This window comes from Pteropus medius, unplaced genomic scaffold, assembly GCF_902729225.1.
Source record: "Pteropus medius unplaced genomic scaffold, Ma_sr-lr_union100, whole genome shotgun sequence".
NCBI lineage: Eukaryota > Metazoa > Chordata > Mammalia > Chiroptera > Pteropodidae > Pteropus > Pteropus medius.
In genome coordinates, this window is record NW_024347788.1 from 13,871,846 (window position 1) to 13,898,364 (window position 26,519).

The 26,519-nt window shown below is 55.3% G+C and overlaps 1 protein-coding gene and 1 pseudogene across 1 annotated transcript in view; one reads left to right on the plus strand and one right to left on the minus strand.

Annotated features, from left to right (window-relative positions):
• Window positions 1–26,519, minus strand: part of DLGAP2 (DLG associated protein 2) — a 317,447-nt gene that overhangs the window by 275,495 nt on the left and 15,433 nt on the right. The window lies entirely within an intron of this gene.
• LOC120614505 (uncharacterized) lies at window positions 3,573–3,691 on the plus strand (annotated as a pseudogene).

Consider the following 26,519-nt stretch of genomic DNA (forward strand, 5'->3'; position numbering starts at 1 on the left):
ATTTAAAATCAAGTAGTGCAGAGACTGACTAATAATTGAGGATGGTTAACCTTAAAATATGTATTCACGTGAAATAACATGAAATACCTTAATATTACAACATTTGGGGGTATTTATAAGTGAAAGAGTCTGGTGACTCTTTAGCATTTGTCATCAACTCCAGAGCCAGTCCGGAGCCTCGCTCGCAGGGTCTGAGGGAGGATTGGAGCTGGGAGCCCGTCCAGATGCCACCGGCTGTGGGGAGCCCTGGAGAGCAGGAGCCAGGCCTTCCCGCCCGCGGATGGAAGTGGCATCACCTCCTAAGTGCAGGTGACCTTTTCTTTTAAACAAGGAAATAAAATTACAGCACAAAAATTGGGTTAAATAATTCTTGCTGCGGAAAATTCTAACAAACATATGTCAAGAAATGAGGTTTTCGTTCCCATAGCAACAATTACATGGGCCTTACACCAACTCTGTGTGTGTGTGTGTGTGTGTTTGTGTGTGTGTGTGTTGTTTGGCCCCAAGAAGTAACTTAATTCCTGAGCCTGGCGTGTAGGTGTTCAAGAGAGACACCGTGTCACAGAGAACTGAACCCCTCCTCTCTTCAGTGTGACGGCTCCTACCCCGTTACCGTCACCCTCCACCATCCACAGAATAACGTGGTCCTTGCAACACTTAGACTGGAAGAGGGCCGTGGACACGAGAAAGCTAACCACAGCGCTTCGCCGCGGCGGCAACGAGGCCCACGTGCTTCTGTGGCGTCGCTCATTGTTTGCACCTCGCTTTGATTCAGAAAAGCGAGGTGATATTGACCATTTTCTTTGATGTTCTTTATCTTTCTATGAGGATCTTTAGAAATCAAACCTCTTTATTAACCAGAGTCAAGAAATAACAAGGAAAAAATGTTAACAGCCTTTAGACACTGGAGAAAATATAAGCAAAAATTTTGAACGTGAAAGTTTAATTCTAATTATCTAATCAAGTCATGAGTTTGACATTAGTGGTATGTTGTGCCAAACAATATAGTATTTATTAGTCATAAATACGAAGTATTAATACAAAGAAATACTAGTAAAATCTTTAACAAACATACGACTTACTGTCATGTAAATAAAACCCGCTCAATAGCAGAAGTCAAAACGACGGCTCCGCACACACGTTTTCATCCCGGGGTTGAAACAAACCGAACGAGCGTTTGAAATCGCGCAGCCCCGCACGATGACGCGGAGATGTGGCGCTCCCCTCCCATGTCACCCGACGCACGCGCGCGCGGCCCGAGGAACGTGCACGCTGGGCAGGGACGCTGCGCCGCCCGAGACAGGCTGTGCGATGTGGAGACAGAGTAAGAAACACCCACAGCCCGCGTCCCCAGCCCGCGTCCCCAGCCCGCGTCCCCAGGCCCGCCTCACCGGCTAGCGCTGTGCAACCAAACTGTAACACGCGGGACAGTGCCGAACCTTCTCCACCAGGACGAGCAGACTCTGCAGAAAACATCCAGGAGGGCCTGGAAGGGGCCACTAGGGAACCGCCCAGGGATAAGAGGGCCTGTCACCGGCAGTGTGACGCCCACCCACAGCGACCCGGCCTGCGGCCCGCTGCTCCCACCGCAGGGACGCTGCCTGTGCAGAGCTGGCTCGCTGACGGCAGGCCACCCAGCTGCAGGAACCCGGCCAGCACGGCCGCAGCCGGTGGTGGGGCTTCCGCTGCACCCACTACGTTTTCTGTCATGCATCCAGGAGGCCACCAGTGGACGCCGAGGACACATCAAGTGGCTTCTGCCGCCACGTAGCTGTCCTCTCTGACCCCCAGAACGGGACAGGCTCGCGTGCCTGGAAGGATATGGTGGGGGCTCTGGTTGTTGGTCGCCCTGCGGTCTGCCCGCACAGCAGAAGGGTGACGCGTCTGACTCACTGAGGTCCCCACACGGCCCCCTCCATGAGTCCCTAACCCACGGAGGTGCCGATTCACTCCTGTCCCCCCGAACTTCCTCAAAGGTCCCGTATAAATGAAAAACAAATAGAAAACCAGATCAAAACATAACAGCTTACAGGCCAAACAAAACGTCACCTTTCCTGCATTCAAGGTTAAGGACAGACTCCCTCCTGGGGAATGACCACGCCACCCGTCAGTGCTGAACACACCCTGGCCAGCGTCCCTCTCTGGCTTCCCACCCAGAACTGCGAGAAGCCGACGCCCTCCACTGAGGCCCCAGGGGGACCCTGCCGGCCTTCTGTTCCTGGAACCCCAACTTCCGAATTGCTTCCTGGATTTCTGTCAATCGTTATTTGCCTTAAAAGATCCTTGTACTGATTTTCTGGGGGGTCTAGCCATTAACCGGCCACTGACGTTCACCCACGGCAACCGCCCAGGACACGCCAGGAGCTGCCCTCACCACCCAGGTGCCACCCCCTCTGTGCTCAGAACGACCCCTCGACACTGCTCCCGACAACTGGGGACACGCACCCTGGGATGGAGGGAGGGACCTCTGCATCACATGTACCCGGTGGACGCCCACGTCTGGACCTGAGTCGACCCACGCAGGCTGACTGTCCACCCGCCTCAGACATAGCTCGATGCATAAACACCAATACAAGATGTTTCATGAACTGTACATTTTTTAAGTCATCCGAATTTAAGCCTGAAGTGTTCAGACAGTTTCCACGTGTTTCGCAGCGCTGCAGCTTACGGCGGCGTGCTGGCCTTGCGAGAGCTCGCACAAAAGCGGTCAGCGCACGTCATGTGGCATCACGGCCAAGCACCGCAGACCATGGAGCAAAGCAGAAGCAGGAGGAAGCCTGCCTGAGCAGAATAACAGTTATTTCCTGAGTGATCGTCGCGGTGAGTTTCTACGATGCGGTAAGTGGTTCAGAAGGAAGATGCACAGATGGCACAGTGCCGGGGATGGGGTTCCCACAGAGGGGCTCCCCACGCCCACGGGGGGTGCGGCCAGGCCTCGCTCAGCAGCAGCCCACCTCGCCGCCCCCTCCAGACACCAGTGTTACGCACCTCGGACTTGGCCAACGCCATGCTGTGACATGTTCCCGGTCTTTAACCACAAATTACTGTGACAGTGTGTTCCAGGGCACACGATGACACCCCACGATACGACCCTCACAATGCTGGCACCCACCCATCTGTACACAGCAACCCTTTCGAGTGCTGCGTGCAGGTCAGCGATGACCCGGAAATATCACACATCCTTGGGCACGTGTGTAAGACGTCCCCGAGGACCAACACACAAAGGTGACATTCTCAGGCTGCAGGCAACGTGGTGCCAGCTCTGCTGGACACGGGCACGTCACCCTCGCCACGGCTGCACGTGCACTCGGCGTGCGATGTGTGAGCTGCTGTCTCCCATATCTCAGCATTATTTGGATCATTAGCTCTTCCACTTCTGTGACCATGACAGGCGTAAAACTACAACTGATGTTTTAATTCACGCTTCCCCGATCAGTATGCTGTGACCAGCCAGGCCCCCTCATCCGTGAACTGGGGTCCCACCTGCAGGCCAGGCTGTGAGGAGCTTTGTGGACGGCTCCCCGCTGAAACAGCCACAACAGGCGAGAGCATTTATTGAAAAGCAACCACCCGTCTACGGCCGTGCTGCCCTGAACAAGTCCGGTCCCGTCTGAGCTCGGAAGCTAAGCAGGGTCGGGCCTGGTTAGTACTTGGATGGGAGACCACCTCAGAAGACCAGGTGCTGTCACGCACCCGGGAGGCCACCAGGTGCTGTCACGCACCCAGGAGGTAAAAAAAAAAAAAGCAACCATCTGAAGTCTGGAAATTGTGCTAAGGACATGCAACAACTGGAGAAATAGTTATTCAAGAAAATTAACTAAATCTCAGTAAAAATAGCCCACAGTAAACACAATCTCAAGGAACACAACCCATGGCCCCCCAGCTCGGCATTTCAGAAGCCACACTCCAGGTGGGCTCCAGGTGGGCACAGCCAGGAAGACGGGCTCCTGCGAGCACCTCGCCAGGAGGGCCAGGCCACCAGCATCCCTCATTCCCCAAACTTGGGCTACGAGGCTGATGGCCTGCAGAGGGCCACCCAGAGGCTGGGAGCATCTTTCTCCCACCCAGTGCCCACTAACAGGGCAGAAGCTCTAGGCCAGGGGCAAAAGCCAAGCTCACTGGCACCCCACTGTCCTCGCCCCCACTCACTCAGAGTACCAAGGTTCTGTAAGGCAGGCACCACAGACTGCTGTTTGTCTCCCCCAATTCATATGTCGAAGCCCTCATCTTCAATGTGATGTACTAACTGGTGGGGTCTTCGGGAGGTGATCAGTTTAGATGAGGTCCTGGGGTGGAACCCCCATGATGGGGTTAATGATCTCATAAAAAAAGAAATGAGGTATCTATCTACCTGACGCACACACACACACGCATCAGACAAAGCCACGTGACGGCAAACCCAGGACACGAGCCGGCACCAAGAAACGGACGCCAGCACCGAAGACCTCAGGCTCCAGCCTCCAGCACCGCGAGAAACAGACACCTCTCAGTTCAGCCTCGCGGTCGGTGGCGTTTGTTACAGCAGCTCAAGCTCACTAAGACAAGCGGCAAGCCGAGAAGACCAGCCGAGCGGCTGCCGGCACTCACAGAGCAGGCGGCCCGGTCCGGCTCTGGCGTGGAGATTCTACGCCGAAGGACAGCCCATCCACGATGACAGAGGGCCCCAGCTCTCCACAAAGGAGACCACGGAGAGCGAAAGCCCAGGGCTCCCTCGTGACGGCGGGTGTTCAGGAGAGCAGCGGTCCGTCTCCAGGCGACGCGCTTACCTGGAGGTAGGTAACATCGCCGGGAAGACGCAGAGGAAGGTGACTGGGGCCAGAACGAACCCCAAGGACTGACCTCGAAAACCGACCCTGACAGGAGGCCCACGATAAGCGGATCAGACTGTGGACAGTCAATGCCCCTGGGCATCACGGAAAACAGTAGAGGCATCAGCTGGGGAGCGGCGGCCCCCACCACTGGCTGTGGCACCTGAGGCAGAAGGACCGTGAAGGGAGAGAGGAAAAGAAACAGCCAAACAGAACCCACCGGCACCGCCGCTATCTGGGTGACGGTGTGCGGGGCTGTGTCCTTAGAAGCTTCGCACTACAGGGGGTGCAGACGTCACTAAGATAGTCCAGCAAGTGTCCAAAACATTGAACAAGAAAACAGATGAATAAACTGAAGTGAGCCCCAGGGGAAAGAGCAGCATCCAGGGTTCCCACACCATGTCGTCCAAAATGTCCTGTTTCAGTGCAGGAAAGTGTGATGCTCACACAGAGAAAACCACCAGGTGCAGCATCTGCCCATGATGGAGCCAGCTGCATCGCGACAGAGACCCCAACACATCCATTACGAAGAACGGCGGGAAACCACGCCGAGAGGATAACTGCCAAGGTTTCCTCAAATAGAGAATATCGATAATGACATAAAAACTGTAGGAAAAAAACTCTACGGAAATTCCTAACTCGAAAAGTACAGTAACTGAAATTAAAAATTCACCATCACAGAAATGCAAATTAAAACCACAATGAGAGACCACCTCACACCTGTCAGAATGACAACATCAGTAAATCAGCAAACAGCCAACGCTGACGAGGACGTGGAGAAAAGGGACCCCTCGTGTGCTGTTGGAGGGATTGCAAATTGGTGCAGCCGCTTTGGAAAACTGGATTGAGCTTCCTCAAAAACTTAAAAATACAGCTACCAATGACCCGGTATTTACCCAAAGAAATCCAAAACACTAATTATGAAAGACCTATGCACCCCTACGTTCACTGCACGTGATTTACAATAGCAAGTTATGGAAGCAGCCCGGGCGCCCATCGATAGACAATTGGATAGAGAGGTGGTGCACGTACTCAATGGAACACTACTCAGCCCTGAAAAGAATGAAATCTCAGCATCTGTGACAACACGGATGGACCTGGAGGGCACTGTGCTGAGTGAAGCAAGTCAGACAGAGAGAGACAGATGCCCTGCGAACTCACTTATATGTGGAATCTAAGGAACAAACGAACAGACTCAGATACAGATGACGAACTAGCGTTTGGCGGGGGGTTGGCGGGTGCAGGGGAGTTACGGGGAGCAGTGTCAGTGATGCCGGGGGCCGTGGCAGGTCCAGGTCAGTGCTGGGCTGGCCGGGGGTCGTCCTGTGAACTGTGTGTGTCTGGCTACAGTGCTGTACACCCGAGGCTGATATAGAATAATCTCAAACGTCCACTGTAACTGAAAAATTAAAAAATAAAAAATGAAACTAAAAAAACCAATCTCAGAAGTTTTTAAAAAAGAAAAGAAAAAGAAAAAAGAAAGAAAAACCTCAACAGTAGATTCGAACTGGCAGGGGAACAAGCTAACCCGAGACACGGCGATGCAGACCGCGGAATGCGGCGAGCACCGTGAGACGAACGTGGCCCTGAAGCGAGGGGGACGCCACCCAGCAAACCCCTGCACGTGCAATGGGCGCGCCAGAGAAAGCGGGACGGGACAAGGCAGGAAAGCATTCGAAGAAGTCACGGCTGGAAACAAATGGCCCAAAATTTGATGAGAAAACAGTCTATCAACCAAGAGGCTCGACAAACTCCAAGTAGGATAAATGGCAGAGATCCGTATCCAGACCCCTCTAATGCCAAAGCTGAAAGCCAAGAGAAGATCTTGAAAGAAGCAGGAGAAATGATCTATCATGTGCAGGGGACCCAAAGGAGGTTAACAGCTGACATCTCACCAGAAACAAGGAGCTCAGCAGAACGCGGGATGACGTTTTCAAAGTGCTGAAACACGAAACCCAACGAAGAATCTTACGTTGAGCAAAACTACTTTTCAAAAATGGAGGCCAAAAAAAAAAAAAAGAAATTCTCAAAATAGAGAAATTGTTGCTAGCAAAACTTTATACCACATTAAAAAATTAGCTCTGAATGGATCAAAGAACTAAAGACTTAAAAGTACAAAACTCTTAGAAAAAAGATAGTGCGAGAACATCAGACTTTCGTGGACACATCAAAGTGCGACATGGAGGGGAGGAGACGACAACCCACGGACTGGGGAAAAGGGTGCAAACCACGTACCTATCTGATGAGGGACCGGTATCCAAAACACGCAGGCGACCCCTAAACACAACAAAAAGGTCTTTAAAAACTCAGCTCACCAAGTCAGCTAAGGGCCTGAGTAGATATTTTTCCAAAGAAGATACACGAATGGCCAATAAGCACATGAAACGATGCCCCCATCGCTAGTCATGGGGGACGTGCAGGTCACAGTGCAAGGAGGCGGGAGGCGGGCCTCGGGGGCGCTCAGTCTGCTTGACCTCAGACGTGCAGCCTCCGAGCGGCAGGAAGCGAAGCTCTTGGACCGTGAGCGCCGGTCCATGTGCACCCGGTCTGTGTGGCCCATCGCAGTGGCCCGAATGCGCAGAGGGAACTTCCCAGGGCAGAGCCATCCTCCTGTCTAAAGTCTGTCCTGCCGGGCAACAGGAAGTGTCGCTATTTGGGAAAAGCAATGAATGAACCAAGTCCTCTGATGCTACTCCAAGCCCTGGCGACACCTCTCCCCGCTGTGTTCCGTGAACGGACCATTCTCAGAAGCTCACGCAGGTGGCAACATGCAGCACTAGCCTGTTCCTCTGAGCAGAGTCCCTTTAGATGCCAGTGTCCAACCTTGCTTTACTCGCTCGCATCCCAGGACCAGCTGGTGCTTGGCCCTTGAGGACGAGGCCCAGCAGGGCCCAGAGGAGATGCGTCACGCGGCACCTGAGCCGAGGGCTTGAGGGCATCACAGCCTCACCTGCAGCCAGCCCTGCTCTTCCTACACCTGGGTGACCGGCGAAGAAACGGGCTGGCCGCCAGCCCCGCTTCCCACAGTCAGACAGGCTCCTCCACCCCGAGCTGCTGCCGGAGGCGACACACGCGGACACCCAGCTCTGCGGGCAGCGGGCTGGAGAGAGCCGCTGGTCCAACACGGTCTCCAACTGTCCACCACACAGCTGACCTGGTAGCTGTCAGCGATGAGCTGGTCTAGGAGGTAACCTCTTATTTAGAATAAATAAGTGAGGCTTTCACAGCATTCTTCATATTGCGTATCTGGAAAAATTAGTTCGCGTGCCACTCTTACACTACACAAGGATTCCACGATCATGTGAACCTAAGCAGAAACCGTGTCAGCGCCGGGGCTGTTCACACTCTCAGATGTGGGAGAGGCGGCCGCCCGAGGAGGGGACGGACACACCGGTTCCGCGTCTCCCTCAGGAGCTGCTCCCCAGCATCGCGGGGACAGCCCGGTGACTGTCCAGGCCACGTCTGGACGCACAAGGGCTTTTAATGCCCCACAGAGGGTTGACAAGCAACGGCAAACTAGACGTCAACAACGGAAATTACATGCTGTCTCATGCACACACCAGAAGAACGAACTAATTCCTAGCTTCTCTTTAAAAAATAAAAATAAAAAGGAGCCTGGCATCACGTGGCAGCTCCAGCTGGTGCAAGCGGCCCGCCCTGGAGGAGGTGCTGGGGCCCCGCCGCCCAGCCACCCCCACTGACCACCGCGCCGTACCCCGCGCTAACCACCCCGCAGCACTGCAGCTGCCACCCTGGCTGCCCCGCACCCGGCCACCCCCGCACATGCGCGCCCGCACCCACCCTGCTGACCCCGCTCTCCGCTGGGTCCGGTCCTCACTCTGCACTTTGCAGCGCTCGGCCCTTGGCCAGGTCACCGCGGCCGTGACCTTTGCCGCGGTGCTGACGCGTCCCGCGTCATCAGCGCCAGCGTGACGAGCCTGGCCCGAGGGCGCAGAGCCGGCGGCGTGGGGCACACGTCCCCCAACCCCGACCCAGGCCCGCCGGTGCCAGGGCCGCGGTCAGCGCGGCGGGTCTGGCCGGTGCCTCCGTGTCCTCAGCCTCGCACGGCCCCCGGGCGCCAGGGACACTGAGGGCGCATGAAGACCCGAGCAGGGGCGCTCCGAAGACCAGGCCCCAGGGGCAGCCTCCGGCCGCGGGAGGCACTCGCGGGGATCCCCCAGCCCGCGGCAGAGAGCAGCCGGCGCCTCGGTCCGGTGCCACCCAGCCCCAAGCCGTGTGGGGCGGGGCAGCTGGCCTCAAACCAGGCTTGACCCCGTGAGGCCCCCCACTGCGACAAGGCAGAGGCCCCGAGGTCCCCCGTAATCAGTGCCGTGGTCTGGACGGCTCAGGAGTCACCGCTGAAAGGTCGCAGCCTGAAAATTGTCCCGGAAGCTTCACAAACACGAATTCTGCACGAATGACGAGAAGACACAGGAAACAAGACGGCAGGTGGACGAAGACCAGAGTCACACACAGCCGCCCGGAGAGAGCACGTTGGCACACGGCGTCCACACCCAACTATCACCAAGTTAATAGGACATTTAGGTTTTTAAATGAATGACTACCAAAAGCACAGCTGTCATTATTCTGGGGTCTACGATTTTTAATGCTAAAATGACATTTAGGAGCTGCCACACCCGCTCTGGCCCACGTAAACTCCGGGCAGACAGCCGCACGAGCACGGGAACCCAGAGGCTCCGACAGCCTCTCTCTTTCTTTCCTTGGGAATATGAGTCCCGAGTTTAACCTTCCTGTTGCGGTGACAGCAAAATGTGAATGACACGAAATGCGCCATTTTAACCATTGTGGGTGTATCGTGCAGGGGCATTAATGACGTTCGCAAGTACATCATCAGCACGATTCCCGAAATTTTCAGCGCCCGAGACGGAAACTGTACCCATCCAAGCACGCCCGGCCCCCCAACCGCACGCTGCGTCTGGGGCCGCAGGGGACTGACCGTCCAGCATCGTATTTCTGCCCTCGCTTCACTTAGCCTGCTGCCTTCGAGGTTCGCCATGCTGTGGCCTGTGCCCGAAGGTCACTGCTTCTCAAGGCTGAATAAAATTCCTGTGTGGGGACCGACCACGTTCACGGAGGGGCACAGCTCGTTTCTCCTTCAGGCCACGGGAGCAAGCCTCCCCTCGCCCCCAGCAGACACCTGTCCGAGCTGCTGGTTTCCGGTCTCGGAAGGATGCACCTGGGAGTGGAGCAGCTGGGAGCTTCTTGCGGCAGCTGAACCATCATCCATTCGCCGAATCATCATTCCACCTTCCCGCAACCTGGAAAACATCCCGCAGAACTCATTCCCCTGTGCTGTTGTTTGGGGGCTTTACCTGTTTTCTGTTTATTTGATTTCACCGTCCCGGTAGGTAGGTGTGAGGTGGTATCTCACTGTGGTTTTGGTTTGCATTTCTCTGATGTCTAGTGATGCCGAGCGTCTTTTCATGGGTGTGTGCTGACCATTTGTGTTTCAATCTGGAGAAATGACAATTAATGTCCTTTGCTCATTTTTAATCAGGTGGTTTGCCTTTTTGTGGTTGAGTTGTAGCAATTATACAATTTATACAATTACTTAATATATCAATATTAAAACTTTACTAGATATATGATTTGCAAATATTTTCTCCTTTTTGTCTTTTTATCTTCTTGATGGTGCCCTTTATGCAGAAAAGTTTTTTTATAACATAAACAAGGTCCAATTTATCAATTTCGTCTTTCATCGCCTGTGCTTGTGGTGCCATATTTAAGAAACCACCGGCAGATCCAAGGTCATAAGGATTTGCCCCTATGTCTCCTGAGAGTTTTCAGCTCGTACAATGGTATTTGACCCATTTCGAGTTGGTGTTGGTGCACGGTGTGAGGTAAGGCTCCGGCTTCATTCCTTCCCGTGTGGACGGCCAGTTTTCCCAGCACCATTTGTTGAAATTGCTAGTCTTTCTCCATTGGATAAACTCGGCACCCCCGTCAAAAACCACTGGCAGCAAGTGTTAGGGTTTTTCTGGAACTCACAACTCCATTCCATTGGTCGATATCTCTGCTCTATGCCAGGGTCGCGTGTCTTGTTTTCATTTGTCTCAGGCATTTTCTCATTTCCCTTGTGATTTCTTCTCTGGCTCCGTGGTTATCCAGAAGCACGCTGCCTCGTGTCCACATACTTGTGATCTTTGTTTTCTTTCTATTATTATTGGTTTCATTCCTTGATGTTTATGTCAATCTTTGGAAAGTTATGAAGATGTGGGAGATGGCCCAGCGTCTCACTCTGGAGGGTGGCACTCTGTGCTTGAAGGGCATGCAGCGCTGTCGGGTGGCGTGTCTGCACGTGTCTGTTAGGTCTGGTGGCTTCAGTAGCTCAAGGCCCCACTCCTGGCTACGCTTCTGTGAACATGGGAGACTGACGTCTCCACCCATTACTGTGGGACTGCTTATTCCTCCCCTCGGTGCCATCGACGTGTGCTTCATATGTTTACACTGTTACATCTTCATGATTGACAGAAATATGTGAAGTCCTTTTTGTTTCAAGAACCCCTGAGTTTTATCAGGACTCATGGCATTCTAGAATGAACTGGCAAACTCTTGCCAGCAGGCTCACTGCCACTGACTGTTTTTACATGGCCCAAAAGCTAAAAATTGTTTTTATGTTGCTAAATGTTTGAGAAAAAATCAGGATACTGATGTTTTATGACACATGAAGTAACACAGAATTGAACGCTCAGTGTCCGTGGTTTCATCGGCATGTGGCACGCGTATCCCTTTACGTGGGGTCCCAGTGTGCTCGCACACCATAACGGCAGACCGGCAAAGCCTAAACTATTTATTATCAGACCTTTTACGGATGAAGTTTGCACATCCCAGCTCTAGAATGAAGGCGCCTCTCCAGCTTACCCCGCAGACAGGAACGGCCACTCGACTAAGTTTGGATGGCGAGATGTTAGGAGAAGTGTTGTGTCAGTTAGCGACGGGAAGGGTGCCTGTCTCTGTCACCCTTGCTGCTGGCTACAATCAGACAGGCAGCTGGAGCTGCAGCGTCATCTTGGTGCATGAGCTGGGGACACGATCTCAGGACGGCAGAGAAGCAGCCGCGTCCCCCGAGGAACTTCCACAGGGCCCAGGGTGTCCCACGCATGGCCCTTGTTCATAGTATGGGAAAGTTAACTCCCCTCTGTAGGCCCCTGGTGTTTCAGGATCCTTTTTTGGTGTCACTTAGAACCCGATCCAGAATGACATTAACCTGCCCCGAAAACCGGCTGTGCTTCCCTGTCAGCGTCACGGCGATGATATCACACGCCGTGGACTTGGCAAATGATCACTTTGTTCCTGGCACAGCAAATCAGCAGACACCGCCGCTGCCGACGCGGGGCCCACGCCGTGAGGGTCCCTTGGTGAACGATCCCTTTCTTTTTGTGTCCATGGTGTAGCAGGCTTAAGAATACTCTCAACAAAGTACTTACACACAAAAGGGAAACAGGGCCCCTACCAAACACAGCACTTAAAATCCACCAGCTTTCAAATCCGCTTGGTCCCCCAAGAGCCCTTGAAAATCTCGCAGTTCGTGTTACCATTTGCAGGGCGATTGAATTACGTTTCAGATGAATGTGCACACAAAAACCCCAGTACAAAATGCGGACAAAAGCACAGAGACTCACGTTGAAATCTGGGTGGGGAGGCTGGACCCACTAGCTGTGCCCCGATTCTCAAGTCCCTTCTGCGACACTCAACCTTCATTATGCACTTTCTAAACGCCAACTCGAACTTGCCAGTAAGAATCGCTCACCACCACCTGTCACCATCAACACACCTTAGCAATAGCCACAGCACTGTGAATCCATTCCGGGTACCGAGAAACACATTTTTCTTCCTGAATCTTCGCTTTGCTTTGAAAAGGTTCAATGGATCTCCAGGTGGATTTTGGTACACGCTTTTTAGATGGTAAGTTCCGTAATCAGCATCCACCATTGCGTTGCTTCTGCCCAGGCCGCGCTTCGGTCTCCAGGGGACTCGGGGTCACAGGCCTCAGGTGCCGTCCGCCCACCGCACCCATGAGCTCGTGCAACAGGGCCCTGTCCTGGGGCCGTGCAGGACAGAGAAGGAGCTGGCCAGTCACACGGGTAGGTTTTACTGCCCAGTGATAAACAATGCAGGCCACAGCCACACGGAGGACACGGAGCCCCAAACGGCTACTTCCTCCTGTTATTCTGCCAGAAGACAGGTTAGTGGGTTTGGAAAGAAACGCCAAAGTGACAAAAGTATATAATAGCCGTAAATTTTGATCTCGCTTCTCCTCCTGGGTGGAGTGATGCACAGGGAGTAAGGAAGCTCGTGAGGAAGGCCCTAGAAAGCGCCGTAATGGAGCGAGCCCCACTCCCGCTCTTTCTGCAGAGAGCCCCCCTCCTCCACAGTCCAAGCCACGCCGAGGACCATGCCGGTCGGACGGAGCCACGAGCAGCCACCTGGCGCAGCGAGGGACCACACTCTGCTCTGGGGGAGGCCCGCGGCCGGCCTCCGCCACCGTGTTGAACCGTGAGACCCGAAGTCGGCCACCGAGGAGGGGGCTGTAAGACGTACGTGTCCCATCAGCATTAACAGGACTTAACACAGGACGTTTCTGACCGAAAGCCAGACGCCTGGGGGAACTCTCGGCATTCTGAAGGACACACTGTTGACTTTAGGACGTTGTCATGTTGTCTGTTTTGTTTTGTTTTGTTTTTTTAATGAGAAAGTCATCAGCGACGGACCGCGACGGCAGCTGGAGAGGTGACGTTCCCTCCGCGGCTCCTCTCGGCCCTGCTGGACTCGGCGGCCCTCGCGCCTGTCGCGCGCACGGCACCCCAGTCGGTCCTCTGAGCTGGCACGACACCTGCGCCTCGCTACCGGCCAGCGCCATCCGCCACCCTCCTGAATCGCCACGCGTCTCCGTAATGATAAACGCCTCTCCGTGTCTCCCGTTCTTCATCGACCCGTCCAGCAAACTCCACCAGGAGAAGGTTCCTGCGTGAAAGCAGCCCCACTTACGGAACAAACCCCTTCGAGGTGCCATGTACGTGCCCTTCCTATCCACTGCGCTCCCCCCAACCTCTCACAATGAGACGCCAGCGCGGGCGAGATGGCCCGTCACAGCCCCTCGCATTCGACCAGCTCTACCCAGAATGATATCTGAGCAGAGGCTCTTTATCTTGATATACAAAAAGTGTCGCTTGAAATCGGTAACACTGTCCTTTGCTTAAATAAGATGTAACTGCCCCAAAATCACATTTCTCGAGCACGTATAATGACAGCTTGGAAAGGCGGTGTGGTGTCACCCCATACCCGGGTCCCAGCCACCCTGAGACCTCTCCACGCACCCCATAGCCTCACCTTCCTCCCGCACAGCCGGCCTGGCTGGGCCCCAGTGATCCCTTACACCCTTGTCCCTGCTCCCCAAACCCAGACTCCCCATTCCCCAAACTAGAGCCTTCACGATTGGCTCTGCCCCCAGGTCCTGGCAGAGGGTCATGAACATGGGGCACTGCGGGCGACAGACATCCCAGGCACCGTGACCACCGCCTTCACCACGGTCTCCACTGTGCCCGAGGGACCTTGTTCACTCGGGGCCACCCCCTCAGGCCATCCATGCCACCTGCAGACCGCGCCCCTGTGGCTGGCCAGGCAGCTCCGAGCCAACTCTGTTTAAAACACCTGAACGGGTAGGTAGAGGTTTTTTGCTGTGATTCCTCCTCCGGCAGTCGACAGATGCTCAAAGAATTTCATCCTGAGGTAACACGTTTTATGCTTGAAAGTTTTTATTGAACATCATTTCATATTTTCCTGCGACAAAGGAATGCATGTGAATGAAAATTTACATTTCAAGACATCCTGTGACCACAAAGTGCCAAGTGTTTTACATAGACAATGCAAAGCTTTATTAATAATTTTAAACATAAAAAGTAAACGTTTACTACTTCCTGATAGAACTTTTTTAAAATGTGTCCTTGAGTGAACATTACTCCTTGCTGGGCTGGCACTGGATTCAGTGTCACCTTCAGTACTATGTTTTGGGTTTTTTGACATGAGCACGAGAAAGCGTTTCACAGAGACAAGCAGAGCTTTGTCACTACGGCTTTGCTTCAGCCAGTGACTCCCGCAAAGGTGTACACCAAACCCACGGCCATCCTCATCGAAACTGCCCTGTGGTCCGCCAGTGACGACTTGACTCGGTCCTCGGGCTGTGTCGAGGACAAAGCACTCGGCCACCTGAGTTGCCCGGTCCTGAGCATCACTCAGGACAAATGAACAGAGCAGGAGACCCTGAGCCGACGATGTCACAAGGATAAAGTAGATTTCTGACAAGGGGGAAAAAAGGCAAATTCATCCCCACACAGAAAACTGAGAAGACACTGCACCATGAAAAATGTCATAAAAAAGAGAGAGAGAGAAACAGAACAAAACGAGGACGTGGAAATTAAAAATAAGATCATTGAGATTGGAACTTCGATGGCAGCGTTAGAAGGTAATGCTGGGATGTGTCCACAGGCCAGACCTTACCGTGTCGAGGACCGGATGTCCTGACCTAAGGCTGCATGTAGAACGAAATGTAGAACAAAAGATGTAGAACAAAAGTGTAAGAGACTTAAAAATATATCATAGAAAAGACACACAACAGCAAGAATCAATCTTGGAAGAGCTCGTGCATCCAAAACGTGAGATTTTCAGGAAAAAAAAAAAAAAGGAATGAAAAAGGGAAAGAAAAGACTGAACGAACCAGAGAAAACCCAGATGGAAGGGAAATGACACGGGCTTTCACGGCCGAGAGAAGGCGTCATCCCGGGGCAGACACGTCCACACAGCCCGTGGCCCTCCACGGTGTGACCACTGATGGAAACCAAGCAGGAAACCACGTGTGTGGGGAGGGGAGCTCAGGTCGACAAAGATGCAGGAATCGGAATGTCCAGCAGGAGCACTGAGTCAAAACGTACAAAGGAAAATGGCCTCTAAAATTCTCAGGCCAGATCATTCAGCCCTAGAATTCTATGCGCAGCCAGACGTCTACGCAGCTGAGGCAGGTCCTCAGACCGGCAAGATCAGAAAAGTTACCTCTCCTCTGACTTTCTTAGGAAATTATTTAAGGTAGCAGCCCAACCAAATGAGAGTGAAAATCGAGATGGAAGAAGATAGGAAATTTAAGAAAGAATTGGCCCAAACAGGCAAGAACAGCTGAGCAGGGCCAGGCCACACGTGGCGCAGGAGTCCGACAGGGACGGGCGTGGTCACAGCTGAGGGACGCCCACCGTCCCTTCAGCACTTTGACCAACTTTCCAAGGCAACAGAGAAAGAAAACGCAGGAGAAGAAAAAGTCGTTGGAAACTCCAGGAAGCAGCTGTTTGAGAAGGAAACCCATGGAGCACCCGCGGCCGCTCGCCCGCAAACGCACCCCTTTGTTTCCGATTTTCAAACAACGGGAAAAGCGCCCAAACTGACTAAGATTACCAACCATGTCCTGGTCACACGGCGACGTCCTGGTCACGCAGTGACAGCCTGGTCGCACGGCCCCAGGGAGCCGCCTACAGCTGCCCGCCGACTTCAGCACCACCCAGACTCCGTCAGAAATGTGACTAAATGGGACATTCGAAGACACGCAGCCTTAGGTCAGGACATCCGGTCCTCGACACGGGAATGTCTGGCCTGCGGACACCGCTCCCGACGACCGAGTGCCGCCCGCATCACCGGTCGCTCAGCGAGAATGCGGGTGTCCGCGGGCCACGGCTCCAGCTGCAGGACAATGGGCCTCCAAGCCGCTGTGACGCACCCAGACCTCCCAGAAGCGCGACGGCGCCACCCCGGGACGCAGCGGGACGCAGCGGGGACCACGCGAGGCCGCTCTGCGGGGGCGGCTCGGATATTCTCCAGAACGGAGCCAACCGCTGTGTAACATCTTCCCAACATGAGAGCCACGTGGCCAGTTGCCAAGGGAACGACGACGGAAAGGGTCGCCGGCGTGGGGGCGAGGCAGGGGAAAGGGGTTCTGAGTCGCGCGGGCTGAGACCCGCACGCGGATCCGCGCGTGGGCGGGGCGCGGGCGCTGGCGGGCGCATCCGGGGCGCCGGCGCATGCGCGAGGCCCAGGGTGCGGGCGCTGGCGGGACGCGGTGGCGGTGACCGCACGGCGCGCTCCGGGCGGATGGCGCCCAGGCTCGCACCCCGAGCGGGCAGACACGGCCTTGAGCGCCAGGAAGGAAAGCAGAAAGGCAACAGGGAGAAATGACGTGGTAAAAATGGCTTCAGAAAGATTCTCCCGGCAGCCGCGTAGGGAGGCCCCGGGCGGGAGAGACGGGGGGCGGGGGCAGCGGGGGCCGCTCTTCCCGCTCCCGAGCGGCTGTCCGGGCGCGGTCGCCGGGCAGGGCCGCTGCCGTCCCGGGACGGCGGGTTCTGGGCCCGGCCTCGCGCCCCATCTGTAAACAGGCAGGACCCAACGGCATTGCAACCTGAGACCTTTTGATTCAAATAAGTTCTGTTCTTGGTGACACAGGACGATCGGTGGGTCCCGGGGCGGGACGTGACCACGGGTTCCAGGAGGACAGGCAAACCCCAAGCCTCGCACCTGAACGAGGTCCACTTCGGCAAACCGGAGTTCACGCATTCTTACTGTCTTTACATGATCTTAAACGTGGAAAACTGTCCACATTAACTAGAACCAGACTGGAGGACATGCTCAACTAGCAGGTGACCGATTTCCTACCCAAGGAGGCCCCTGCCACCGCCCAGAATCGCGCCATCCTGCCGGCTCAGCCCAAAGCCCCAGAGCCACCCCCCGGCGCTTCCTGCCCCGGACCCTGTGCCAAAGTCTTACTCACGCTTCAGGGCCCACCCGCAACGCCCCCGACACCGCCGGTCACATAACCAGCGCTGCTACACAGCTGAGCTATGAAGATTAGTCTCAAATTTTTCACTAACTTAATTGTGTGTATACTTACTTAACATTTATCTCCCTCCACAGACACTTATTCCAGCAATGAATTTATTTTCTGAAACGTGAGTAATGCAGCACACTGCGTGGCCCGTTGGAAGTTTACAAATAAACACATCGAAGGAATGAATTACTCATCGGTAGTAAACTCTAAATTCACGTCCTCTTTTGTAACTATCAGATATGCACCAAAAAGTTACATTCTAAAGGAGCACATAACGAGCAAGTGTCTAGAAATTCAGCCAAAGTTGTCTGGATTCCTGCTCCCTGCCAGAACGATTCGCCAGACGGCTGAAAACATATCCTGGTGACAGTGGTGTGTGCGCCCTTTCCACTCCCACCTGGCCCACGCGGGGAGTGGAGGACACTGAGTCACACCATCCTTGCCTGGCTCACTCCACCTCCGTGAGATGCCTGGCCACGGTTGCGGGAGGGAAGCCCGGGAACCCGAGCCCAGGTCTTCAGCGTGGGGACCTCCATCCCACGGAACCAGTGTGCCCTGGCCTGCAACCAAGGAGCCGCGTCAGCGCCCCGCACAGAGGGACCTCACCTCAGGGCCTCGGAAGCACCTGCGGACGGAGCTGGCACCAGCTGGGAGGTGGGGGTGGACGCCGTGTCGGGGTCCGGCCAGTGAGCCAGGTCAGGCTACGAGGGTCACTCAGACGCTCCTGCAGAGGCCACAGTGCTGGCGGCTGAGAAATCCCGTGGGACAACTGCGTGCAGTGGACACCTGTCACACCCTCACCCAGAGAGGTGACTCGTGCCTGCGTCCCACTCGGGTGTCACCTCAGTGGGGGACAGAAGTCCACACACGTGTTCAGCTGTCTGAACCCCGGGGCCTTGAAATGCCATCTCGTGACATTGCAGACAGGCTGCCCCCCAACCCACCGCAGACCATGAAAAACCTGTGTTTCTGTGTTTTAAAACCTCAATGAAAATAATGATATTTACCTCGTTTAATTCTCGGCTCATCTCGCAGAAGGACACACAGGCGTGGTTAAGAACCAGACAGAGCTCCGCAGGCGGCACCTGCGCCAGGCCCCGCGGGACCCTGGGCATCTCCCCTCCTGCCCCCGGACGCCCTCACACTCCCCACCAGACCCTTCCCCACCCGGCGCCACACCCAACTGCCCCCTCCCTCTGTCCAGACCTCGAAGACCCCAGCGACACCCCTACCCGACAGCAGCACGAGCTTCCTTTCCTGGAGAAAAAGTCTGCCATGCGTCACTACGATGCAACAGCCTTGTCCCTCCTGGCACCTGACACCCCAACCCCCACCCCGCCACAGACAACACCCAGGCATATTGCCAAGGCCCGGAAACGTCACTGAAGAAAACTGAGCTTCCTCACCTGCCCTAACGTCCACTACGACAATCGTGTCCCATGGGGCAGAGGGCGCAAAGGCAGCCCTGGCACAACAGGTCCTGCAGTGTGCTGTGACCCTAGCTTTGTGTCCCCCAGTTTTCAAGGCCTCTGTTTTCACGTGTGCAAGAGAGAGGTGACAATACTTGACCCGACTTTAGACAGTCTCAGTCTGTGATCTGCGCGCCCTTTGCTGGGGAGCGGTGACAGCAGCAAATATCGTGGCCACTGTTTTTGCCACATTTCCGAAGATAAGCACCGGGAAGCAGAAAGAGAGGGAGTCTGCAGGAGTCTGCTCCGTGGACAGAGGAACAGAATATGTGGAGGACTGTCCTGAGAAGCTGGACGGGGACAAACGGCGGGACTCGGGCTCCCATCTGGGGGGCCGGGAGGCTGCACCCCACTCCCACAGGACAGCGGTGAGGGTCAGCGGTTAGACTCCAGCACCCAGCTGACCCGCAGGGCCCCCATGAGTGTCTGGGTCAGCCTTTACAGACGTGGCATTTCCTGGCCACCGTGTGCAGCTTCCCACTCAGGCAGTTAAAACAACGCATGCCTCCTTTTTGGGGCACCCGTGGTGCTCCGTGCCGAATGAACAGGCCCAGCGCATGGGTGCAGAGCAAAGAGGGGTCTCTTCTCCAGGCCACCCACATGCTGCCCCTCCCGCATCCCAGACCCCGGGTCCCGCTTGTTCGGAGAGAGGCCGACTCCGGCCACACACAGCTGCAGCCCCCGGGCGCTTGGCATCCCCTCCCACGTCTGTGCCCCCATCCTGACTCTGGACCCCTCGGGAGGGCGAGGACTGTGACTCACCCGCCTTTCCGAGCAGTGACCCACACAGACAAAGCCCCGAGGGTATGAGAGCACCCCTCGCTCACCAGCCCTGTGGCAGCAACGAGCACTCTAGGGACTCCCCGAGGGTCCCCTCTGCCACTCTGCCACGTGACAGGATGACAGAACGCTCCGTTCGCGCTGGCCTCAGAGCATGAGCATAACGAGACTGCAGTGACGGGGTGGCCGTGCCTGTGCCATCAGCCGAGAGCGGGCGCCCAGGCGGCAGGGGGCTGGTGAGGGGACGCGGCTCCCGAGTGCCGTGTCACAGAAGTCGAGGACTGACATTAGCTAACAGCAGTGCTGCCTCTTTAGGAAAATAATTACGACAAACTTGCAAAAGAGTCAGATGAAGCAGAAACTTAAAACTCACTGTAAAATTTAGGAAAAACACGGAGAAATCAGAAAAAGGCTTCCTTTTTTTAGCCTCATGACTCATCTTCTCTAATGTTCTCGAAAGAGGAGACGGTGAGGGCCGGACGGGAGAACTGCGAGGTGGCTGAGTGAACGCGGAAGGAGGAAGCGACACCTGGACTGCCACCAGACCCCGCCGAGCGGACGCCGGCTGTGCACCGGGCCCGCCCACACGGCCAGGAGAGCACGCCTTCCCCGGACAGGTGGCCGTGACGGCACCGTGGCCTACAGCCGTCTGCTGACGGCGGAACCGGAGGCACAGCAGCCCGGCCAGCTCACCTCCGCATCGGGCCCCCGCGGGCCCGCGACGGCAGCTCTGTTTCCACCCTGGACATTTTTCAGATGCTAAATTGAGCCAGGTTGAATCCTTCTTGTAAAATGCTATCGCACTGAACCTTCTGAAACAGGACATGTACGTGTCATCACGAAGTTAGAGCAGTCCCCTCCCCTGCGGTCAGGCTCTGCCCACGGGGACACGGCGCCACCTCAGAGTGTTCAGGAAGAATGAAGGCGCCAACGGGGATTCACGCCCCAGACGCCTAGGACACAAAGATCGTTAACCACCTTACACACAGCGACCCACATGACGGGGCGTAAGAAGTGACTTTTAATTCGCCTGTTACCACCGCTGCCCCGGCCACTCTCAAATGCTGCGGCCACAGCACGGACCCCTTATGAGTTCCCTGTTCACGTCCTTGTCCATCTTTACGCATCATGAAAAGTCTGAAGCGCTCAGGGAGCGACCACGTCGAAGGATAAGAACAAGAGGCAGGAGCAAGGCCAGGCTCACCGGGCTGCGGCTCCTCACCCGGCCCAGTGAGGGCCCTCCGGGTCCCCGTCCGGCCTGCTGACCCTCCCCTCTGCCGCTGTTCGGCCTGGTGCCGCTGACACAAAGCCCTCGCGTGCGCCACGCTCAGCTCGCACGGCCCTGGAACTCTCTGAGGGTGTGGCAGGGCTGGTGGGGACGTCGCCTGCTCCGTCGCTGAGCGGCGGTTTGATTCTGGAGAGCGCCTGCAGCATGTCGGCGGCCCACGGTACAGCCACTGCCAACCCTGGGCCAGCAGACGGCGCCTCGGTTGGAAGAGTGGCCTCTGCAGACGTGATGACATTGACATTTGGCGGCCGGGCACCGAGGATCATGTGGGCGGGTCCCAGGTCCCGTGACCAGAATCCTGGGACGACACAGAGTGGAGGCGGGAGGAAGCGGAGACACGGAAAAAGTCACGGGAAGACAGAGACAGAGATGGCAGTGACAGCGGCAGGTGGAAGCCACCGTGTCAGGCACCAGGGCCAGGGAGGACCCTCCCTGGGCCCCCTGCAAGGCACCTGGCTCTGAAACACCTGGCCCCAGAACCACAAGCTGCCACACTCCTGTTGTGTCAAGCAACACGGTTTGCGGTAATTTGTTACAGCAGCTTCAATAAGCTAAACACATTCGTTAGTCCAATAATTCTGTTTCTAAGGTTTACTAGAGAAAAAAATACCTAGATTTTTCAGAGAATATGGGAAAAGATATTAATCACAGAATAATGGCCAAAAATTTTTGTAAGAAACTTAGATGCAGAACAGGAGGGGATGGCTGGATGATGCTGCCTACTGCAGTGTGTACCTCGGTTAAAATCGAATTGTTAACGAATGTTTTGAAAATATAGGCACATTCTCAGGAAAAAAATACATAAACTGAAAAAAAAGGATCATTCCCAATTTGGGCTTAAAAAAATAAGATGAGAAAGAAGCATGCAAGGCACAAATACAATTATCTCTAGATCGTGGCATTATTGGTGACTTTCAAGGCAATTATTTGTGCTTCTCTATAGTTTCTACATATTTAGCAGATGAGAAGACCAGAAAAGAAGGAAAAGTGAACTATGAAAGCAGCCTCCAGTCCCAGCCTCGCCCGGCAGGAGGACGAACTGCATCTCGGGACAAGTTTCAACAGGTGGGGTGACAACTGGAACTCAGGTAGGGTGACTGCCGACTGCCACAGCAGGAAGGTCTCTGGGGCCCAGGAGACGGGCTACAGACCCGACAATGAAACATTCCCCTCGGGTTTGCGTGTCCTCCCTGGGAACACACTGAATGCTTCCGAGGACGACCCTGAACTCACAGCAGGGGACACGGTGAGAGGAGGCGGGCAGAGCCTCAGGCACACGGACAGTGGATAATCCAGGCATCTCGTGAGGCCGCTGAACTTCTAACACTATGTCTCCACCATATCGCCCGTAAGCTCTTTACAGACGCTGAGGTCCACCGCAGGTGACACGAGGTGCCCTGTCCCCTACCCCTCTACAGCTCGGATCCCAGTGCTTTCCCAGGGGAAAGGCCAGATGAGGGCTCTCTGCTTGGGTCACAGGAGAAGACTGGACGTTCGCTAGGCTGACGTCTCGCGTAGCCCGCGGTCACCCCCAGTGCAGGTGCCCTGCACTCCTCTGGAAAGCTGGGTCTGACCGTCTCTGGAGGGACCCCCAGAATCCCGACAGACCCCGCTCTGTGGCTGCCCTCACATCTGTGAGCCCGTGATGGTCCCTCCCGTGGGCTCCGTCTTGCTTCGGCCAGAACGTGTTTCTGGGACCTGTGCCCAGAGGACACTGAGTGACACGGCCAGTGAGCCACACGGCGTGACCGAGGCACCAGCGGCTGGCCCGGGCTGGACTGTCACGCAGGTTCACCGGGCTGTCAGAGGCTGATTCTCTTCCGCTGCTTGCTCTACGACACCTTCGCAACCTCTCAGTGGCCAGGGCATAAAGTAGCCCCTTACTTAACAGTGCGAGCATAAGCCCTCGTTTAATCATGTGACAGTGAGTCCTAACTCAGCGCTGTGACGACAGCTGCTTTAAACCACAAAGGTGCTATAGGCCCTGGTTGGTGTGTGACGTCGGGACGGCAGTGTAATAGGCGGTTGGCAGACGACCGAACACCCTTCCTGATTCTGACGGAACCAGCTGTCCCTAAGACCTGCCTCCCTTGCCCCAGGGGAAGCAGGCCCAGCTCGGCCGTGGGAGGGTCTTGGCCGCAGTGACGGTCCTGTCATTCTCACCAGCAACTGGTTTAGCCTTGATGGGACAGGGGGCTTCCAGGGACCTCCAGGTAGGTCTCTTCACTCCGAAAATGACACCTGGAAGGTTCTGCAGAAACAGCCGATCACATACCCTCTCTGTCTCCCACAGCCACAGGGGCTGAGCGGGACACGAGGCTGAGGCCGAGGCCGGCAGGGTAGGTGTGGCTGTGTGAGCTTCCAGGCCAAGCCCACAGGCTTTCCCCACATGGTCCTCCCAGCTGTCTCCTCTCCTGGTGACATGAGGATGACCTTCAGGACCTCTGGAGATGGCCGAGCCACAAGAGCCTGGTCGCAGAAGCCACCGCCAACCACGAAAACCTGTTTGGACTTGACGCAGCTACAGACCAACTTCCACCATGGTACGTGGCAAGCACTAGGGGGTCTTTGTCACAGCAGCTGGCCGACACTAACAAAGGGGCATCCATTCCCACCGGCTGTGGTCACACTGTGAGTGACGACCTTGATGGTGGTGGCCGTTTGCTACACGACAGGCTCAGTCAACACAGTGAGGCCGCAGAGCAGAAAGGTGACAGAAACCAGGCCCCCCAAGGTATTCTGCCTGCAGCCCTTTATCACACAAGAGGACAGACAGTCCTGCTAAGGTCATTTTGTGTGAGTCTCCCTATGACCTACGGCCAAACACGTCTGATCCAAACAAGGAGAAAGAATACCAAAACCAAAACAGCAGTCGGCCTCGGCGCTCACAGACACACAGCCGGTGCTCTAATCTACACTCCCCTGCTCAGCACAGGGACCCAACACCCGGGGCCACCAGTGGCCACAGCAGCGCCCAGCCTGCACGGCACCCTCTGCGCCCACGGAGCTGACATTCCAGCGGGAGGCCTTCGGGGCGGCAGGCCCCTCAAGGCCACGTGCGTGACCTTAAACCCCGGACCTACCCCCTTCCCTGGCACACGGTGAGTGCGCGGCAAGTGCTAGCGGCTATCAGCGGGGGAAGGACAAACACTAAGAGACACATCAGTGCACACAGCACAGCAGAAGGGCACTAGGCCGCAGACAGGGAGTGCCAGGGGGACGGAGTCGGCTCACCGAGACAGCTCCACGTGGGGGAGGGGTGACCCCCACGTCGCAGGGGAAGGGGGTACGCAGGCCTCAGCCCGACATCAGATGTCGACTCGGAGGCCGGCCAGTGGGGTGGGAGGAGAGCGCCTGGGAACAGGGGGCGCAGGCGCTACCAGGCCAGGAGGCGTAGATGGTGCAGGGAGTTGGCCCTGGCCCGGGCGGGGTGGACACACAGCCCAGGCAGCCCCCACCCCTGGCGGGCGTACAACCTCCAGTCCTGCCTCTGAGCCCCAGAGTGGCTGCAGGGAACCACTCTGCACGGGGCACGCTGTTCTGTGATCTGCTTCCCTCATTCACAGAGGCCAAACCCGCTTCGCGTATTAAATATTTAACTGACGTCTGTCTCAGAGACGGCTACATCTTTACAATGTGGCTGCATCACAACGAATGTTTCAATCTCCTGTTATCGCTATTTTCCAGCATTTTACTATGAAACAAAGCTGGAGTGAACATCTGTTTAGTTGATTTCCTGAAAATTCATGGTTATTTCCTTAGAACAGGAAGACACGACTCAATAAAAGGTCATTAGCGGAACAAACAAGTGGATAAACTGAAGACTAAGAGACACTGTTGTTTGTTTAAAGGGGAACGTAAACCACCTTTCACAATGCAGCTAAAACTTCGAGTCTAATTGGTGACAGTTTCAAACATTACGCTGTAAATCCAGGGATGTTATGTACTTAAATGGCCACAGCAAAAGTTTGGAAATACAGCATCCAATTGCTTATGAAATGTCTAACTTAGCATAGTATAGATTCTACACTAAGTTTTTAATAGTCACAAAATAGACTTTCAGAAATTTGTTTAGAAAATTTCAAAATATTACAAAGAATGTCAGAAAAATAAAAGTTATTTTTAAAGAGCCAAAGTTTTCACATTACAAACCAGTAAAAGGGAGTGCAGACCCGCAGTGCGGCTGGGGAAGCGGGGAGCAGCGGGCTGAGGGACTTTGTGGAGCACGCTCAGCGGCTGGCCCGTCGTGCGTTCACTTGTTCCCATTTGCTGCCTAACATGACCCAAGACGCCATGATAGAAAGCGAGACAGTGCCGTATCTGTCCAGCCCACAGTCCGTCAGCACCACGGACAGCGCCCGGCGCCCACAGTCCCTGTCAGCACCACGGACAGCGCCTGGCGCCCGCTCAGGACGCTGGGAGCACAAGCACCGACTTTCCGAGGAATGTCTGCACCACGGGGTGACTTAGTCCTGGCACCGAAGGGCTGGGCCGCGTGCCACGGAGGGGGCGATCACGGCTCAGTGGAGTGTGGGAGGGCAAATATGAGGAAGACACAGGGAGGAAGAAACTGTTGAGAGCAAATGTGTGACCAAGTCTGGAAACGGGAAACGCACGGCTCTGAGAGGAGTTTGGACACTGGAGGGCCACGGTGATGAGAGGGGACAGTGGCCAGAGGGGCCATGAAAGGCAGACCACACATGCGTGTCACTAGAAGGTGCACGGGACTTGCCCTGAAACAGAGCTTTGCAGTGGAGGTTATTAGAGACCCTAAAACTCTCACGTCCCATGTGTTTGTTGGGGACAGAACAGTCACCACAAGGGAGGGGCTTCTTGGTTTCCGTGACGGACAACCAAGCGGTTACGATGGTTCCAAGTAGACTGTAGAACCCAGTGCTCTCTCTCCCTAGCAGGGGCTGCTGTCCTCCAGACGTCCCCTGTGTGTCAAACTGGCCACCCCTCCAGGTCGTGAGGTGACCTCAGGAACCCCAGACCCCACCCCGTCTTTAGCTTCACCTCCTAAAGCTTCCCCTTCCTCTAAAGGCATGTGCAGTCTTTAGCTCAAGTGACATGTCATGTTCTTTGCTGGCACAATGACTCTTGAGAGAAGGGTGGGTTCTGTGACACCCTTTTACCAACCAGAAGCCCATCTTAAAGAGACGGTGGGTCCACCACAGCCAAACCCTAGAAGTAGGCAAGGTGACTCCAGAGAAATCTACACACGTTCGTCCTTCCGGTGGGTTCAGACATGGCAAGTACAGCCGGAGCAGAACCTGGTCTGGCCAGGGGGACTC